This window comes from Phyllopteryx taeniolatus, chromosome 19, assembly GCF_024500385.1.
Source record: "Phyllopteryx taeniolatus isolate TA_2022b chromosome 19, UOR_Ptae_1.2, whole genome shotgun sequence".
In the NCBI taxonomy this organism is placed as follows: domain Eukaryota; kingdom Metazoa; phylum Chordata; class Actinopteri; order Syngnathiformes; family Syngnathidae; genus Phyllopteryx; species Phyllopteryx taeniolatus.
This window is the reverse complement of record NC_084520.1, coordinates 2,070,900-2,091,740: the sequence shown is the minus strand read 5'-3', so window position 1 is coordinate 2,091,740 and position 20,841 is coordinate 2,070,900. Positions and strand designations below refer to the sequence as shown.

At 45.4% G+C, this 20,841-nt stretch overlaps 1 protein-coding gene across 3 annotated transcripts in view; it reads right to left on the bottom strand.

The window, feature by feature from the left end:
- si:ch211-214e3.5 (zinc finger protein 518A) overlaps positions 1 to 20,841 on the bottom strand; it is a 49,660-nt gene that overhangs the window by 7,676 nt on the left and 21,143 nt on the right. For all 3 annotated transcript variants that reach the window (XR_009785678.1, XR_009785675.1, XR_009785677.1), the window contains exons 3-4: positions 4,329 to 4,520; positions 4,160 to 4,242 (exon numbers count right to left, since the gene is read on the bottom strand). The gene's annotated coding sequence lies outside the window, so the exon portion shown is untranslated. The remainder of the gene's footprint in view (positions 1 to 4,159; positions 4,243 to 4,328; positions 4,521 to 20,841) is intronic.

Below are 20,841 nucleotides of genomic sequence, written 5' to 3'. Positions count from 1 at the left end.
AAACCACACTGTGCCTCCTGAATCTGAGATTTGACTTCCCAACTGACCTTCCACTCCAGAGCCCCTGAAAAGACCTTACTAAGAAGGCTGAGGAATGTGATCCCCCCGTAGTTAGAACACACACCTCCGGTCCGGACCAACACGCCAGTCAGCCGATTCAGATGCACTATCTCCGATGTCCAAGAGATTTTGCAGAGACGTGTCAACCAGGACAGTCGCACAACATCCAGAGCCTTTCGGAACCCTTGGGGCCCTGGCACAGAGGAGTTTTTTTTATCCAGAGGTGGGTAACTTAGCTAAATATTGTACTCAAGTAAGAGTACTGTTACTTGAAAATAATAGGAGTCTAGATGGATGTTTTATAGTTATTTATGACCATAAAATAGGGCTAATTCCCAAGTTCAAAGTTGGCGGGAATATCCATGTTTTGGCAGACAGTGCCAGACAAATGCAAAATGTTATTTTGGTGTCTGTCCATGCAATGTTGCCTTCAATGGGAACGACAACCTTCCCAGCATGGCTGGCACGTAGGCACGTCGATTAGCTGGGTTGGCATATCTAGTGTTCATATGTATGGCCGCGAAGCCCAATAGAAGACGTTCTGTGCGGTCATGTGACTACCATGTGGAGTTTGATTGGTGCACTAGAGTCAAACATCACTGGCGGTGACGGTGGATTGGAGCAAACAGCGCCCAATGCGGAAGTCGTCTAAACCGATAGATGGCACACGAAAAATTTATAACTAAACAAGAATTGATAACTAAACTTCCGCTGGGGCGCCGTTGAACCAATCCAACGTGATCTCACTCCAATTCACCAATCAGATGGCACAAGGCAGTCACATGACCGCACACAAAGCCTGCACGGGCTTATCAAAATGACCCTTTTTGGGGGGGAAAAAAATAGCCATGCGAGTGTTTACTTTTCAGAGTCCGAAAAACAACAGCTTTACGATGCAGTGTAGTCTTGTGTCTGCACAAACGAGGATATTTCAGCCCACTTGTAACTTGAGAAAACACCTTGCAATAAGTTCCAGATGTTTCAATTGTTTGTTTGGTAGTGCATCTGGCAAAGATGTACTTGAGTACAATATTTGGCTACTCTACCCACCTCTGGTTGGTAGAATTGAGGTCTGAGTAGTATTCTTCCCACAGACTCACAACATCCTGAGTCGAGGTCCCCATCTCCACTATGCAGTGGAGATGGGGCAGCCCTCCCCCTCCCGAGATGCTGGATGGTGGACCGGAATTTCCTTAAAGCCGCTCAGAAAGTGTTCTCCAAGGCCTGACTGAACTCCTCCCATGCCAGAGTTTTTGCCTGAGTGACCATGAAAGCTGCATTCCGCTTGGCCTGCCAATAGCTATCACCTGCCTCCGGAGTCTCACAGCAATCATGTTCATGTTACAAATATTGATGACTTAATGTTCATAAACATCCGAAAATGGCAAATTTTGTCTCTGTGTATTCCTTCAAGAGGTTTCACCACAACAGGTAATAGCTACTCAATATCTATTTATTTTTAATTAGCATATAAAAATGTGATGTTGTGTTCCCCCCCCCCCCCCCCCAATACTACAAACAAATTAATCTTACCTTCTAAAGAGAGGAAACTCTCATTTATCACAGGGTTTATGTTCCGGAAAAAAACCCTGCAATAAATGAAATCCACAAAGTAGCGACCAATTATTTGTTATACTATCATATCCATCCATTTTCTGAGCCGCTTCTCCTCACTAGGGTCGCGGGCGTGCTGGAGCCTATCCCAGCTATCATCGGGCAGGAGGCGGGGTACACCCTGAACTGGTTGCCAGCCAATCGCAGGGCACATACAAAAAAAAACAACCATTCGCACTCACATGCACACCTACGGGCAATTTAGAGTCTCCAATTAATGCATGTTTTTGGGATGTGGGAGGAAACCGGAGTGCCCGGAGAAAACCCACGCAGGCAAGGGGAGAACATGCAAACTCCACACAGGCGGGGCCGGGGATTGAACCCCGCTCCTCAGAACTGTGAGGCTGACGCTCTAACCAGTCGCCCACCGTGCCGCCTATACTATCATATATATGTATAAATTTAATATGTGATTCAATGCCAATATGTAGTGATGTTATGGGTTGTGCCGAGTCTTCGAGGTGTGTGTCGAGTAATGAAGGGGGCCTGTCCGCAAGGCGCGTATTGAGGCTTGCTTCATTTGGGGGAGGGGCCGGAAACGACGACGTCCGAAGCTCCGCTGCCCGACTGTACCACGTGACCGGTTCGTGGTTTCGTGTGCACATGAAGCATCAAGAAATGGGCCATTACTCAAACCAAAGGCCAAAGTGTTATGATGCTTCATGAAGCTTCATTTCACCATCACTACCAATATGTGATATTTTCAAGAGATGCGAGCATTCTATTTGTCGACTTGAGGCAACTGTGTTCTGCTTGAATGAGGTGAACAACAGCCCATGCAGCCATGGTATGAACAGGCGATATGCGTTGACAGCCTTCCTCACACTGACGGTCCTGGCAATGTAGTCAGCGAAAAGCATTATGGGAACCCAGAATTCATAGGGAGGATGTGTTGAACTACAGTACTGTAGTTGTAGAAAATCAAGCTAAATATTGCTCTTTACTTGTATTTGTTCCTGTCAATATTGTTACGAGTGTGTGCATTAGCTACTCATCTGGTTAAGGTTGGTATTTGTGAATTGATTTAATAAAACTCTAAAATGTCTATTTCTGCTAAGAATAAGAGTCCAATTGACCTTATGTGTGTCATTGCTGCCACATTAGAATCACATAGCCAATAAAGTTAATAGTATCAGAGATGTCCAAGGTGAATAACTGCTCTACACTGACCCACAAAAAAAAAAAAAAAAAAAAAATCTGCGATGCACTGAATCTGAAATAAGTAAACCGCAATATAGCGAGGGATTAATGTTGTTGTAAACCTATACCTGTTGTAGGAATCTTGCATATCAATTGTACCTACGTATACAAGAATTTCAGTAGGTTACCATTTAAAAATCCACTGTCAGAATTCCTCTACAGCCTGTCATCACTTGAATTTCATCAGTGTGATGAGGAAATCAGTTGAGACAAAAAAATAAACACGTCATGCGCTTGTATCCGAGCATCTTTGATGATAAATTTCATGTTGAGGTTGATTTCCCCCCCCCCCGCCCACAAGTACAGTGCTCTTCTCTACACCCACGGGCCACTGGCTTGAACCACTTCAGCAGCAGAGTCAGAAAAATTATGCTTACATCCCTGATATGAACATGACCTATTTCAAAGAAGGTTGCAGACTTGGCTGTATTACTGCCACTTGGACTATTGCCTCTACCTGCTGAAATGACATATTACATACTGTATGTACACATTACTGTTACAACCTATAGAAAATATCGAGCAAACATTACTACATTGTAAATCAATGTGTTTTTTTTTTGGGGGGGGGGCGGAAATTCCCAAAATTGGGGAATTTCATTCTAGAACAAATTGGTACCAAAAAACCTGGTTTCACATTCCTCACCTCCACATACAATACCTCTGTGGTGAAATACACAAGATCCACATTTTATTCTATTTCGAGTCATTCTGTTTTCCACACAGATGAAACCTCTATGATATGATGAGCTTGCTCAACAGTTCAAGTTCAGATTTTGCTAAACATTTTGTTCATGTGATAAAACTCTATGAATCTTTTCACATTTTTAAAAAAATATGCTATTACCACAACCAAAGGAAAAAAAAAATACATTTCGTGACCAATGCGGATTGTCGCTTGATTGGTCATGTGCTGCCCTCAAGTGGCTCTTTTTGGAACATCAGTCACTTTTACAACTAAGACTAATGTGGGTAAAAGTACTTTTGCCCTGAGTGAAAAAAAGTGCCCTTTTTGCTGGTGCCCATTTTTTTTCTTCATTCATCAATATTATTATTTTTTTTAAATACCTTCTCTGTCATCAATGCCCCGCCCCCTCCCCCAAAGTGTTTTGATATCTGATGGGAATTTCAATTTGAATTGTGCCTCTCCTTGATATGCAGTGCACATAGCTCCCGCCTTCATTGCCCCCAACTCTCCCTCTTCCCCCACCGGCTGCTGCGACTCAGCCAGACGGGAATGTTTGTGCAAACTCTGACAAGATTTGGTGGATCGTGTATCACCCACTCTTCTGCTTTCACCACCCGCCGCAGGTCCTTCCTGTCCTTTGCAGTCCAACTGCTGAACAATCTTTTGCGTCTATGGTGGATCTGTAAAAGTTTATCAGCAGGTGTTGGGCGAGCTAGGCTTGGCGGAGTTTCCTGAGGAAGTACAGTTTTTGATGTGCTTTTCTCACCTGAAGGGAGCTGTTGGGGGACCAGGCGAGATATGCCGAGACCAGGGACCGGGGGCCTCATGTACAAAAACATGGCGTCCGTGAAATGTACGGTGCCTCACGCCAACTTCATGGCTGGCGTACGCACGTTTCTGCAGCTTTTGGTGCTTTGGTGACACTTAGAGGTGATGCTGGGAAACTGTTCTCATAAATCTGCACACCAGAGACACAGGAATAATTAGCACCAATGAACAATTCATGCAACATTTGATTTCAACAATGCAATTGAGGCAAGGACTGAGAATTCATTTGTTAACCAGTGTATTTAATGAACCACTGATATTTGTGAGGACACCTACTAATTGATCGAGGCGATCATTTATGCCACTTATTGCCCTCACAATCGCTTTGTGACTCCAGCACATGCACTGAGAGAAAAAAATAAAAAGTCCTTTGAATTTACTTCATTTGAACATGTACATCGGTGGCACATGATTAAAATGTTTAAATTGACATAATTTACCCTTCTTCTTCGAAAAAAAAAAAAAAAAAAAAACATGATTTTTTGTCAGTGTGCGTGTCCTCTCCTGTGTTTTAAAATAATAAATTGAGTAATCAAAAAGGAGTCAAAGCTTTTGATATCCTTTTTGATATGCTGATGTGCTTCTATTTGAATTGAAAAGATTCATTACACATACAACGTTTACGCATGAACCTTTATCTCACAGGGCTGAGTGTAGGTTACTGTGTGAACACATTTGTTATGGATTTTCTTGCGTGCCTCCACTTCATCGAGCAACTTCACATTCAGAAAAAATCTCAGTCGCCCATTGGTGTATGAATGTGTGCGTGAATGGGTGAATGTGAGGCTTTGTGAAGCGTTGGGCACTGTGATAGTGTAGATAAAGAGCTATATACTGTAAGTGCAGTCCATTTACCATTTAGCGTTGCCGTAGGCTCAAACGAGAGTGTCGTATCTATGTCTTTGATCAATGAGCTGACTCGCTTAAGCTACCATCGGTTTCCGGTTTTTCGGCGTTCTGCTTTTTACGCAGAGTTGTCGCTAACGTTAGTTAGTTTTTAAAAGTCACAAGCTCCTTTTTAAAATGTAAGGAGTCGAAAGTGCAGATGTGTGGATGAAAACTAAGGAGTAAAAGTAAGAAGTCGCCAGAAAAATAATCAAGTACAGATACCTGAAAAATCTACTCGAGTAACGAAGTACAGGTACTTTGTAAATTCCCACTTGAAAATGATTGTCTTGTCTTTTTCTTGAGCTAAAAACAACAGTACACCACATAATTATTGTAAATTTAAAAAAAAAAAAAAAAAAACAACTTGAAAATGTTTGGAGTGTTTATTCAAATTTAACGCACTGGTGCATTAAAGGGGTGATTTTGAGTTCCAACTGGGCACTAATTTCTGTCTGTTAAATCCGAACTGCGTTAAATCCAGTGTGTGTCAGAAATGTTCTGGGACTGGTGTCACAAGACATATTTCAAATCCAAACTACAAGTTTTCCCCTCTGAAGTAACCCCCCTGGAGTCCAACACATTTCCCCAGTCTTCTCTGCCACCCCCTTCACGCACTCCTAGAAGGACTCTGCTGGGATTCTCCGCAGCACTGTCGACACAGATCACTTCGATGTCATTCACGTCTTTAAAGCTGGTCCCTTTGATGACCACCTCGAACTTGGGAAAGAGGGAAAAGATCAGACGAAGCCAGGTCGAGTGAGTACGGAGGTTGCTCTAGGACCGTGATGCTCTTCGTGTTGGATGTGGTAAAGTGCGTCGCGACTTGGTGACAAAAGGAAAATGCAGGTCGAGAGTTGAGCATGCTGTGACAATGCGAGAGATTGCGTGATTTGCGAAGACGAAAAACATGGCTGCCCCTCTTGCGTAGACCTGGAAAAAGAAGCTACTACAAGACAAAATTTCTCCTTTCAAAGACTTTTTCAGCGGCGGATTTTCGCTTTTTTTCCCGTCTTGTCCTTCACCCGCTAACAGCGGTAACTCACACAGAGCCATTGGAGATTCTCCTAGCTACGTCAACGCCAACTCGTCTGTCATGGAGGATCCGAGCTCCCGCGCTGAGCACCCGCTGAAGACAAAATAGGCAGATTCTTCGACTTCGACAGAGGATTAACTTGATTCGACAAGAGACACAGACGAGTGTCCTCCTCTCAATCGACAAGAAATGGTCACTTACACGCGACTTGCTTCGCCAAGAGATCAGCGAACTCAGAAAGTGTTGCCACAGTTACCTTGAAAAAGTAACTTAGTTACTTTACTGATGACTTGATTTCAGAACTTGACTGTAGTCATAACTTGTAACAAGTTACAGATTGATGTAAGTTGAAGCCACAATAAATCAGCAACAGTGCAGACTTGACATGCCAAGATGGTACAATAAGTAACTAAACAAACAACCACACCACTCAGTACACGTTCTCTAAAGACTCGTAACAGATTAGATCACAGGTGTCAAAGTCAAGGCCCGGGGTCCAGATCCGGCTCGCCACATGATTGTATGTGGCCCGCGAAGGCAAATCATGTACATCAACTTCCATGATTCTTGTAAAAATCTGTAACCAAGATTTCAAATTGTCATATTTCGTAAATAACAACAGATACTGTAAGCATTTTTGTGTTACCAAATATGAACACAAGTTGAAAAACCCATTACCCTTGAATTCTGATTCCAAAACTAGTTTATAAATTTCGGGTGTAAGAGGCATGGCTCCTCCAGGTCGGGCCCATCAACCAGGACAACCACAGACAGAGAGGGGCCGTCCTACCCAGCCCCGCACCACCAATCCTGGGAATCCCCCCATATTCCAGCCAGCACCCACTACCCCGCCAGAACAGGCATGGCCAAAAACCCTACAACAGGCTCTGCAGGCCGCATGGGAAAGAAGAGGAGGAGGGGACCACAGCGGGACGCAAGGAACGGAGAGGAGGAAGCAGGCCCGAGGAGATTGACGGGGGAGAGCACTTACTACGTGACGTGAGCCGTGCACCGTGTTGAACCAGCTCACTGTCCGGACTCCAGTTTAAAGTTCTGACTTTTCATTTTAAATATTAATTAAGCTAAGTAATGTAAGTCCTTCAATGAGTCAGTCCTTACCCCCCATGACCGATTTACGACCGTGCACTTTGATATGAATGATTAACCCACAATGCATTGCGCGTTAAACACGGCAGTTAAACTGTATACTTAATTTGTAAAGTAACATCAAATACACCTCTAAAGAAAATAACAAAATAGTGTGTCGACAGTGAAATCGTGCATTGCTTTGCACTGTTATGGTACTGCATCGTCACTGTTAATTGTGTTATAATCACTTCCCAATCGGTTTCCTCGATTTGTTGGAGAAGAAAAAAGCGGTCTCGGTTAAATGCTTCTGCACAACTGGACTGCTCTTTGTTCGAATGATTACCAGCTACAAAGTCGTACTTTGTGAGAGACTGATGATGCAAAACTATTGTTGGTGAGAAGAAGTAACGATAATCTAATTACTTTCCTGAGGAAAGTAACACATTACTTTGCTCTTTACTCAAAATGGCGTTGTTTTTTTTTTTTTTTAGTGTTACTTTGTTAACGCGTTACCGGCATCACTGTTCAGACACAGCTTAGAGTTCACACAGCAACAGGTTAAGGTGCTAAAATTAGATCATGCTGCGCTCCGATCAAACATGATGTCAACGTCACCGGAATTAAACTCTCAGACTGGAATATAAAATCATAAGAGAAACTACGCAGGACATTCAAGCATGAAGCATGCGCGACAATCTCATTTTCTCGGGCATTCTAGAAAACGCACCGGAAGACCCCGAGGCGCAGATTAACAAATTCATGATGCCCGCGCTCAAGATATAGCAAGATTATCTTTCACCGTGTTCATCGATTAGGAGGCCCACGTCCAGGAAACCAACCACGTCCCATCATTTACTTTCCTTCCTTCCAACAAAAAGTGCTTGTTGAAATCAAAAGGCCGTGAGCTCAAAGGGACTTCATTTGGAATGAATGACCAGTTCCCCAAGGAAATCAACGAGAGGCGTTGCAGTCGGAGTTTGTCCTTTTTTGTGGCAGCACCAAACCAGACTGTGATGGATGAACACGGGACTGATTTGATGACTGTTGTGTAGATCTGCCTCAACAGCTCCCGTGGCAGGCCGTGCTTCCTCAGAAGCCGAAGGAAGTACATCCTCTGCTGGGCCATTTTGAGGATGGAGTTGATCTCGGTCTCCCACTTCGGGTCCTGAGCGAGTGAAATTCCCAGGAACTTGAAGGTCTCAACGGTTAACACAAGGCAGATAAACAGCGTGAGGGGCAGCTGTGGCAAAGGATGCCTCCTGAAGTCCACCATCATCTCTGTAGTCTTTAGACTGTTCAGCTCCAGGTTGTGTCGGATGCACCAAAGCTCCAGCCCCGCCACTTCCTGTCTATATGCAGACTCGTCACAGTTTTTGAGAAGGCCAATGACTGTGTCGTCTGCAAACTGCTGGAGTTTGACAGCTGGGTGCATCGAGGTGTAGTCGTTCATGTAAAGAAAGAAAAGCAGCGGCGAGAGGACACATCCATGGGGCGCCCCGGTGCTGATGGTGCGTGTGGATGAGGTGGTGTCCCCCAGCTTTACCTGCTGTGTCCTGCCTGTCAGGAAGCTGTGAATCCACAGGCAGATGGAATGCGAGACGCTGAGCTGGAGAAGCTTTGAAGAGAGGTGTTCGGGGATAATCCTGTTGAACGCAGAGCTGAAGTTCACAAACAGGATCCTCGCATAGGTCCCCAGGTAGACAAAATGCAGGGGGTCAAGCAGGGGTCCTGTGATCCTCTTAAGCTGGTCGAGCATGAGGCATTCAAAGAATTTCATGACCACAGGTGTCAGGGCGACAGGCCTGTAGTCATTCAGACCCGAGATTGCAGGTTTCTTGGGGACTGGGATGATGGTGGAGTATTTGAAACAGGATGGTACTTCACACAGTTAGAGAAAACTATTGAAGAGCTGTGTGAAGACTGGAACGAGCTTGTCCGCACAGACTTTGAGGCAGGATGGAGACACAAAGTCTGGGTCTGCCGCTTTGTTGACCTTTTGTAGTTTGTAGATGCGTCTCACATCCTGTTAATGAATGGAACAGGATGGAACGCAGTAGTCAGCGGTGCGATGGTGGTCGGTGATGCACCTGGGTGGGTGTGCGGTGTAAAAGTGTCCTTTTCAAATCTGCAGTAGAAGGTGTTTAAGTCGTCAGCAAATCCTTTATTGTTCTCCGCTTGGAGGGGATGGTCGCTTGTAGTTGGTTAGTGATTTTAATGGCCAGACTGACCATCGTTAGTGGTGAACTGTTTCTCCATCTTTTCTGCATAATTTCTCTTTGAGATGTGAATTTCTTTTGTCATCTGATCTCCCGCGCGATTGTACAGGACTCTGTCCCCACTTCGATAGGCGTCCTTTTCAGCCTGGCGAACTTGTTGAAGTTTGGCAGTGAACCACTGATTATTGTTATTGAATGTGCGAAAGTTCAGTCTAAACAGCCTTTAAATTCTATCTTCACTTCATTTGTGCTCTTCTTCCCTGTTTTCATTATAGGCTTTGCACATTTAATTTTCTGAGCTGTATGTTGGTATTACGTGAATTTAGAAGTGATCAGACGAGCCCAGAGCTGCACGGGGGAAAGCACGGTATGAGTCATTCAGCGTGCTGTAGAAGTGGTCTAGAATGTTGTTTTGTGAGGTTTGAAGTTCCGACTAGATATAGTCAGACTCGCCTCCACACACAGCTTGGGCTCTAGTACCAGTCCTCTCGAGAGGGGTTGGACTCTCTTCCACTCTGGAGTTGCCCACGGTGAGAGGCGCCGAGCAGGTGTGGGTATACTTATTGCCCCCCGGCTTGGCGCCTGTGCGTTGTGGTTCACCCCGGTGGACGAGAGGGTAGCCTCCCTCCGCCTTCAGGTGGGGGGACGGGTCCTGACTGTTGTTTGTGCCTATGCACCAAACAGCAGTTCAGACTACCCACACTTTTTGGAGTCCTTGGAGGGGGTGCTGGACAGCACTCCCGCTGGGGACTCCATCGTTCTGCATGGGGGATTTCAATGCACAATGGGCAATGACCGTGCGACCTGGAAGGGCGTGATTGGGAGGAACGGCCCCCACGATCAGAACCCGAGCAGTGTTCTGTTATTGGAGTTATGTGCTCATCACGGATTGTCCATAACGAACACCATGTTCAAGCATAAGGGTGTCCACACGTGCACTTGGCACCAGGACACCCTAGGTCGCAGTTCGATGATTGACTTTGTAGTCGTGTCATCGGACTTGCGGCCGCATGTCTTGGACACTCGGGTGAAGAGAGGGGCGGAGCCAACTTACCACCTGGTGGTGAGTTGGCTCTGATGGTGGGGGAAGACGCCGGTCCGACGTGGCAGGCCCAAACGTATTGTGAGGGTCTGCTGGGAACGTCTGGCAGAATCCCCCTTTCAGAAGGAGTTTCAACTCCCACCTACGACAGAACTTTGCTCATGTTCCGCGCCTCCATTGCTGAGGTGGCCGACCGGAGCTCTTGGCCGTAAGGTGGTCGGTGCTTGTCGTGGCGGCAATCCCCGAACCCAACGGTGAGGGATGCCGCCAAGCTGAAGAAGGAGTCCTATCGGACTTTTTTGGCCGGTGGGACTCCTCAGGCGGCTGATGGGTACCGGCTGTCCAAGCAGAATGCAGCTTTGGTGGTCGTTGAAGCAAAAACTCAGGTATGGGAGGAGTTCGGTGAGGCCATGGAGAAAGACTTCCAGACGGCTTCGAGGAAATTCTGGTCCCTTACTGATGTATAAAACAAATTATTTTGTTTATAAAAATGTTCTCCAGGCGCTCCGGTTTCCTCCCACATCCCAAAAACATGCGTGGTAGATTACCCTCCATAGATTTAATTTCTAATACTGTGAGGAAAATTTCATATCTTTTTCAAATGTATGTTTCAAATAAAAGCAGCACGGTGGTCGACTGGTTAGAGCATCAGCCTCACAGTTCTGAGGAGCGGGGTTCAATCCCTGGTCCCGCCTGTGTGGAGTTTGCATGTTCTCCCCGTGCCTGCGTGGGTTTTGTCCGGGCACTCCGGTTTCCTCCCACATCCCAAAAACATGCATTAATTGGGGACTCTAAATTGCCCGTAGGTGTGAATGTGAGTGTGAATGTTGTTTGTATGTGCCCTGCGATTGGCTGGCAACCAGTTCAGGGTGTACCCCGCCTCCTGCCCGATGATAGCTGAGATAGGCTCCAGCACGCCCGCGCCCCTAGTGAGGAGAAGCGGCTCAGAAAATGGATGGATTGATGGATGTTTCAAATAAAGTTTAACCTAATATAGTATTATTATTACTTTGCATTAACGGGGAGGACTATGGTTGCGTTGTCAATAACAATGATATTGGGAAGATAACATTCTGGTCATATAGCCTGTCCAAAAAAAAGTTGTCTTCGAGTCCGAGTGGACCATGTTCCATGCCTCAATTGTTGAGGCGGCCGACAAGAACTTTTGCCATAATGTGGTCAGTACCTGTCATGGCGGCAATCCCCAAACTTGGTGGACACCAGCGGTAAGGGTTGCCGTCAAGCTGAAGGAGGAGTCCTATCAGGCCTTTTTGGCCTGTGGGACTCCGGAGGTAGCTTTTGGGTACTGGCTAACAAGCTTTGGTGGTCGCTGAGGCAATGGAGAATGCCTTCCAGACAGCTTAGAGGAAATTCTGGTCCACCATCCGTTGTCTCGGAGGGGGAAGCAGTGCACCATGAACACTATGTATAGTGGGGATGGGGTGCTGTTGACCTCAACGTTGTGAGCCGGTGGGCCGAATACTACCCCGGGCGCTTCAGCTGCCCCCTGCTCCAGTGTGTTCCACTAACATGTGTATGTGTTCACTGTGATGGGTTAAATGCAGAGAACACATTTCGTGTGCATGCATGCATGTTCATGACAATAAAAGATGATTCTTCTTCTTCTTCTTCAATGGCCTCCTCAATTCTACCGACACGCCTTTCTGTGAGGAAGGAAGTCTGGGAACTCTGAAGTGAGCTCTCCTACCTCCGGGATTGGATTGAGGTCACCAAGGTGGTTAAAAAGCTTCTCGGTGGCAGGGCTGCCCAGAGTTCCTAAAGGCTGTGAACGTTGTGAGGCTGTCCTGGTTGACACGCCTCTGCAACATTGCATGGACATCGTGCCTCTGGATTGGTACAGCGGAGTGGTGGTCCCCCTTTTTAAGAAGGCAGACCGGAGGGTGTGTTTCAACTACATGGGGATCACACTCCTCAGCCTCCCGGGTAAGGTCTATTCAGGGATGCTGGAGAGGAGGATGTGTCAGGAAGTCAAATCTGAGATGAAGGAGGAGTAGTGTGGTTTCCGTCCTGGCTGTGGAACAGTGGACAAGCTCTACACCCTCACAGCTAGGGTTCTGGAGGTTGCATGGGAGTTCGTCCAAACAGTCTACACGTGTTTTGTGGACTTGGAAAAGGCATTCGACCCTGTCCCTCGGGGTGCCCGTGGCGAGTACTCTGGGAGTATGCTATGTCCTTCTGATGGCTATATCAAGCAGAGATCTTCAATTCTCAAGTGTGATGCGGCTGGGATGAAAATCAGCACCTCCAAATCTGAGACCATGGTCCTCAGTCGCAAAAGGGCGAAGTGACCTCTCTGGGTCGAGGAAGAGATCCTGCCCCAAGTGGAGGAGTTCAAGTATTTCAGGGCCTTGGTCACAAATAAGAGAAGAATGGAACGAGAGATCGACAGGTGGATGCAGCATCTGCAGTGATGCCGACTCTGTATCGGTCTGACTCTGTATCGGTCTGTCGTGGTAAAGAAGGACCTGCTGCTTCTTCGCATCGAGAAGAGCCAGATGATGTGGCTTGGGCGTCTGGTTAGGTTGTCCCCTGGACGCCTCTCTTTTGAGGTGTTCCGGGCACGCCCCACCGGGAGGGGGCCCTGGGTACGACCCAGGACACGCTGAAGAGACTACGTCTCTCGGCTGGCCTGGGAACACCTCGAGATTCCCCTAGAAAAGCTGGACAAAGTGGCTGGGAAGAGGGAAATCTGGCCTTCCCTGCTTAGGCTACCCGACCTTGGATAAGCGGAACAAAATGGATCGATGGGAAGATTTTGGTGGGGGAGTGGGCATCGAGGGGTCTCGCACAGGGTTCCATTCAAGCCAGCACCGCCTGCTAAAATGCCTTTTCTATGGGCATATGGTACCCATTTAGAAACAGTTATATTGAAACCTACACAACAAAGCATATATCGCAATATACAGTGGGTACGGAAAGTATTCAGACACCCTTGAATATTTCACTCTGTTATATTGCAGCCATTTGCTAAAATAATTTAAATTATTTCTTTTCTCATTAATGTACACACAGCACCCCATATTGACAGAAAAAAACAGAATTGTTGAAAGGTTTACAGATTTATGAATAAATAAAAACTGAAATATCACAGCTATTAGTATTCAGACCCTTTGCTGTGATTCTCGGGTGCTGTCCATTTCTTCTGATCATCCTTGAGATGGTTCTACACCTTCATTGGAGTCCAGCTGTGTTTGATTATACTTATTAGACTTGATTAGGAAAGCCACACAGGTCTATATAAGACCTTACAGCTCACCGTGCATGTCAGAACAAATGAGAACCATGAGGTCAAAGGAACTGCCTGAAGAGCTCAGAGACAGAATTGTGGCAAGGCACAGATCTGGCCAAGGTTACAAAAACATTTCTGCTCCACTTAAGTTTCCTAAGACCACAGTGCCCTCCATAATCCGTTAATGGAAGATGTTTGGGAAGAACAGAACCCTTTGTAGAGCTGGCCGTCCGGCCAATCGGGGAAAAGAGTCTTGGTGAGAGAGGTAAAGAAAAACCCAAAGATCATTGTGGCTGAGCTCCAGAGATGCAGTCGGGAGATAGGAGAAAGTTCTAGAAAGTCAACCATCACTGTAGCCCTCCACCAGTCGGGGCTTTATGGCAGTGGCCCAACGGAAGCCTCTCCTCAGTGCAAGACACTTGAAAGTCCGCATGTAGTTTGCTTAAAAAAAAAAATAAATACCTGAAGGACTCCAAGATGGTGAGATATAAGATTCTCTGGTCTGATGAGACCAAGATAGAACTTTTTTGGCCTTCATTCTAAGCGGTATGTGTGGAGAAAAGCAGGCACTGCTCATCACCCATCCAATACAGTGCCAACAGTGAAGCATGGTGGTGGCAGCAACATGCTGTGGGGGTGTTTTTCAGCTGCAGGGACAGGACGACTGGTTGCAATCGAAGTAAAGATGGATGCGGCCAACTACAGGGATATCCTGTACGAAAACCTTCTACAGAGTGCTCAGGACCTCAGACTGGGCCGAAGGTTCACCTTCCAACAAGAGAATGACCCTAAGCACACAGCTAAAATAACGGAGTGGCTTCAGAACATCTCCGTGACTGTTCTTGAATGGCCCAGCCAGAGCCCTGACTTAAACCCCATCGAGCGTCTCTGGAGAGACCTGAAAAGGGCTGTCAACCAACGTTCACCATCCAACCTGACAGAACTGGAGAGGATCTGCAAGGAGAAATGGCAGAGGATCCCAAAATCCAGGTGTGAAAAACTTGTTGCGTCATTCCCAAAAAGACTCATGGCTGTATTAGCTCAAAAGGGTGCTTCTACTAAATACTGAGCAAAGGGTCTGAATGATTATGGCTGTGTGATATTTCAGTTTTTGTTTAAAAAAAAATAATAATAAAAATATGGAGAAATTTCAACAATTCCATTTTTTTCTCTCAATATGGGGTGCTGTGTGTACATTGAGGGAAATGATTGTAGCAAATGTCTGCAATATAACAAAGAGTGAAAAATTTAAGGGTGTCTGAATAACTTCCGTACCCACTGTACACCGTGTGCAGAATTATTATTATCCCAGCTCCAACTTCCCACTTCTGAGGTAAATGGAACTCAACACAAGGCTGCCAGCTGCTTGCTTCTACTGTACACAATCTATGGTTCAAATTATACCACCATATGAATGTTAGGCCTAATGCAGCCCTGTGGGGGGCACAAGTCAGCGCAAACTGTAGGCCGGACCCAAGCCCGGATAAATGCAGAGGGTTGCGTCAGGAAGGGTATCCGGCTTAAAACTTTGCCAAACAAATATGAGCGTTCATCCAAAGAATTCCATACCGGATCGGTCGTGGCCCGGGTTAACAACGTCCACCACCGGCGCCGTCAACCTGCAGGGCGCCGTTGGAAATTCAGCTACTGTGGGTTGAAGAAGAAGAAGAGGTGGAAAGCGGGTTCTTTGGCAAAAAGAGAAGAGGAAAGCACAGAGCAGAGAACTGAATGTGGGGACTTTGAATGTTGGGACTATGACAGGAAAATCTTGGGAGTTGGTTGACATGATGATTAGGAGAAATCATTGTGTGACCAGGAGACCAGGTGGAAAGGCAGCAAGGCTAGAAGTTTAGGGGCAGGGTTGAAATTATTTTACCATGGTGTAGATGGCAAGAGAAATGGAGTTGGGGTTATTTTAAAAGAAGAGTTGGCTCAGAATGTCTTGGAGGTGAAAAGAGTATCAGATCGATTGATGAGGCTGAAACTTGAAATTGAGGGTGTTATGTGTAATGTGATTAGTGGCTACGCCCCACAGGTAGGATGTGACCTAGACGTGAAAGAAAAATTCTGGAAGGTGCTCGACAAAGTAGTTCTGAGCGTCCCAGACTGAGAGAGAGTCGTAATTGGTGCAGATTGTAATGGACATGTTGGTGAAGGAAATAGGGGTGATGAAGAAGTGATGGGTAAGTACGGCATCCAGGAAAGGAACTTGGAGGGACAGATGGTGGTAGACTTTGCAACAAGGATGCAAATGGCTGTAGTGAACACTTTTTTACAGAAGAAGCAGGAACATAGGGTGACCAACAAGAGCGGAGGTAGAAGCACGCAGGTGTATTACATCTTGTGCAGACGATGTAATCTGAAGGAGGTTACCGACTGTAAGGTAGTGGTAGGGGAGAGTGTGTCTAGACAGCATAGGATGGTGGTGTGTAAGATGACTCTGGTGGTGGGGAGGAAAATTAGGAAGACAAAGGTAGAGCAGAGAACCATGTGGTGGAAGCTGAGACAGGACGAGTGTTGTGCAGCTTTTCGGGAAGAGGTGAGACAGGCTCTTGGTGGACGGGAGGAGCTTCCAGAAGACTGGACCACTGCAGCCAAGGTGATCAGAGAGGCAGGCAGAAGAGTACTTGGTGTATCTTCTGGCAGGAAAGGAGAGGAGACTTGGTGGTGGAACCATACCGTACAGGAAATCATACAAGGAAAAAGGTTAGCTCAGAAGAAGTGGGACACTGAGCGGACCGAGGAGAGGCAAAAGGAATACATTGAGATGCGACACAGGGCAAAGGTAGAGGTGGCAAAGGTCAAACAAGAGGCATATGATGACATGTATGGCAGGTTGGACACTAAAGAAGGAGAAAAGGATCTATACAGGCTGGCCAGACAGAGGGAAGGATGTGCAGCAGGTTAGGGTGATAAAGGATAGAGATGGAAATATGTTGACTGGTGCAAGTACTGTGCTAGATAGACGGAAAGAATACTTCGAGGAGTTAATGCATGAGGAAAATGAGAGAGAAGGGAGAGTAGAAGAGGCAAGTGTGGTGGACCAGGAAGTGGCAATGATTAGTAAGGGGGAAGTTAGAAAGGCATTTAAGAGGATGAAAAATGGAAAGGCAGTTGGTCCTGATGATATTCCTGTGGAGGTATAGAAGCATCTAGGAGAGGTGGCTGTGGAGTTTTTGACCAGCTTGTTCAATAGAATTCTAGCGCGTGAGAAGATCCCTGAGGAATGGAGGAAAAGTGTGCTGGTGCCCATTTTTAAGAACAAGGGTGATGTGCAGAGCTGTGGGAACTATAGAGGAATAAAGTTGATGAGCCACACAATGAAGTTGTGGGAAAGAGTAGTGGAGGCTAGACTCAGGCAGAAGTGAGTATTTGCGAGCAACAGTATGGTTTCATGCCTAGAAAGAGTACCACATATGCATTATTTGCCTTGAGGATGTTGATGGAAAAGTACAGAGAAGGTCAGAAGGAGCTACATTGTGTCTTTGTAGATCTTGAGAAAGCCTATGACAGAGTACCCAGAGAGGAACTGTGGTACTGCATGTGGAAGTCTGGAGTGGCAGAGAAGTATGTTAGAATAATACAGGACATGTACGAGGGCAGCAGAAAAGCGGTGAGGTGTGCGGTAGGTGTGACAGATGAATTTAAGGTGGAGGTGGGACTGCATCAGGGATCAGCCCTGAGCCTCTTCCTGTTTGCAGTGGTGATGGATAGGCTGACAGATGAGGTTAGACTGGAATCCCCGTGGACCATGATGTTTGCAGATGACATTGTGATCTGAAGTGAAAGCAGGGAGCAGGTGGAGGAACAGTTAGAAAGATGGAGGCATGCACTGGAAAGCAGAGGAATGAAGATTAGCCGAAGTGAAGAGATAGCAAGGGTGGAGGACTTTAAATACTTGGCGTAAACTGTCCAGAGCAATGGTGAGTGTGGCCAGGAAGTAAAGAAATGGGTGGAGGAAGGTGTCAGGTGTGTTATGTGACAGAAGAGTCTCTGCTAGGATGAAGGGCAAAGTTTATAAAACAGTGGCGAGGCCAGCCATGATGTACGGATTAGAGACGGTGGCACTGAAGAGACAACAGGAGGCAGAGCTGGAGGTGGCGGAAATGAAGATGTTGAGGTTCGCTCTCGGAGTGACCAGGTTAGATAAAATCAGAAATGAGCTCATCAGAGGGACAGCCGAGGTTCGATGTTTTGGAGACAAAGTGAGAGAGAGCAGACTTCGATGGTTTGGTCACGTCCAGAGGAGAAATAGTGAGTATATTGGTGGAAGGATGATGAGGATGGAGCTGCCAGGCAAGAGTGCTAGAGGAAGACCAAAGAGAAGGTTGATGGATGTCGTGAGGGAAGACATGAGGGCAGTTGGTGTTCGAGAGGAGGCTGCAGGAGATAGGCTTACGTGGAAAGTTTAAGATGTTATAATATCAGAGGGTGGACGAATGTCATATTAAACCCTATGGATTAAGAATGGGATGTCACTTGAATTCATATCTTAGTCAAGGTAGGTGAGCAAATGCTTTTGGCAATATAGTGTAGGTGCAGCATCTTTAAGTCTGGCATTTTTTTTTTTTTTTATGTTTCACAAACATCACAACCTCAACTGTCAGAAAATGAGACAGAGGAGACCTCAGACCCAGTGAGTGCTGGCCCAAGTGGACCTCCAGGTATTCAAAACTCTCACACAGGCACTTGAATATAATGTCCAAAATGATTGAACACAAGCTGGCACAGACCTACCTTCAATCAACCATGGACGATGACAGACAAGAGTCAAGACGAGTCAAGTACCTGGACTTGGAGGAGTTTGTCAATCTTTGCTACCAAACACAAATATCACAGAATACTGCTGTTGTAATAGGTGAATGTATGTGTGTAATTTCCTCGTTAATGCGCCGTCAATGATTCAAAGGCTGTTTGCAGTGTCTGTGTCATTGATATTTGAATGGAAAAACTCATAGTGTAGCTGAGCTAAATAGTAGCTGTCAGAATGGTAGTATTACATAAGGTTGGAAATTTTGTATTGAGTAACTTGCAAGCTTGTTATCTTGATTGCATGAAACTGTTACAATTAATGTGTATTTGATAATTCCACTACTGCCTGAACAACATACCGTAGTGTTATAATAATGTATACAGGTAACTTCATTATTCCCTTATTTTTATAGATGCCTATTGTATACATTAAGCATTCTGTGCCACTCCACGCCCTGGCCACCCCACTGAATATTCTCTGGGTCTGCCCCTGATACACGCACATATGTGTATGTACACGCGTACACACATACGTATACAAGTCCGTATAAACGCATATGCACACGTGTACACGCGTACGCACACACGTGCACACGTGAACACACGTACACACACGCTTATATACGTGTATACTCGCGTGTATACCTGTGTACGTGTATACATGCGTGTATACCTCTACACACAGACGTGTATACACGCATGTACACCTGTACACACACACACACACACGTGTATACCTGTACACACACACACACACACATACGTGTATACACGCGTGTACACACACCTGTATACATGCGTTTGTACACACACGTGTATACATGGGTTTGTACACCTGTACACACATACGTGTATACGGGTTTGTACACCTGAACACACATACGTGTATACACGCGTGTACACCTATACAAACACGCATGTACACCTGTACACACACGTTTCCTCCCACATCCCAAAAACATGCATTAATTGGAGACTCTAAATGCCTATAGATGTGACTGTGAGTGTGAATGGTTGTTTGTTTGTATGTATATATATATTCACATATATATATATATATATATATATATATACACACACATATATATATATATATACACACACACATATATATACACACACACACACACATATATATATATACACACATATATATATACATATATAAACACATATATATCTATACCTATATATACATATATATAATTTATATATACATATATCTTTCTATATCTATCTATATAGATATACATACACATATATATAAAACCCAAGAGAACTGAGGGCATAAAAAAATTCTCTTACCATGCTACTGCCCTGGCAAAAATTATGGAACCACTGCTTCTGGAGGATGATCATTTATTTCGCAAATTTTCCCCAAAATTGTTACTCAAAATACCACCCTTTTGGGCTTTAAGAAACACTCAAAAATAAAAAAAATTCATTCAAGAAAGAAAGCAAAACAGAAAATGTGGCAAAAGTTGCTGGCAGTAATTTTGGTTTATTTTAAAATAGCAGTTCGTAGTGAGTGCCCGCCAATTATGCACCCAAGGCTGATCCGCAAACGCCCTTTTGCAAGGCATGACATTGACTTTAAGGTTTTTACAGCTTTGGTTCTATGGTAATCTCTTCATCAACATGCATTTATTCAAGCTGTAATGACTGCCATTTCCCCTGTTCCTTTATCTGACATGCTCATTTTCAATGACTGCGGAACTGTACACGTTTTCTTCAGGCAGTACTCTTCATCTCATTGGAACGGCACCAAACAAAGGTTTTCATCACCTTGCCAAAGCAGATTAGCGATTCATCACTGAATATCACTTTCAGCCAGTCATCCACAGACCATGACTGCTTTTCTTTAGACTACTGTACTCTTGTTTTTTCTGTTTAGGTGTTAAAGATGGCTTTCCTTTGGCTTTTCTGTACACATTCCCTTTAGGTGATTCCTTAGTTCATTCAGATGTTGACTCTAGTTTCTGCCCATTTTTCCCTCATTTGTTCTGAGTACCCGGTTCAAATCCGGCCTCGTCTGTGTGGAGTTTGCATGTTCTCCTTGTGCCTTGCGCATGTTTTCTCTGGGCACTCCGGTTTCCTCCCACACCCCAAAGACATGCATGGTAGGGTTAATTGAAGACTAAATTGCCCGTAGTTGTGACTGTGAGCGCAAATGGTTTGTTT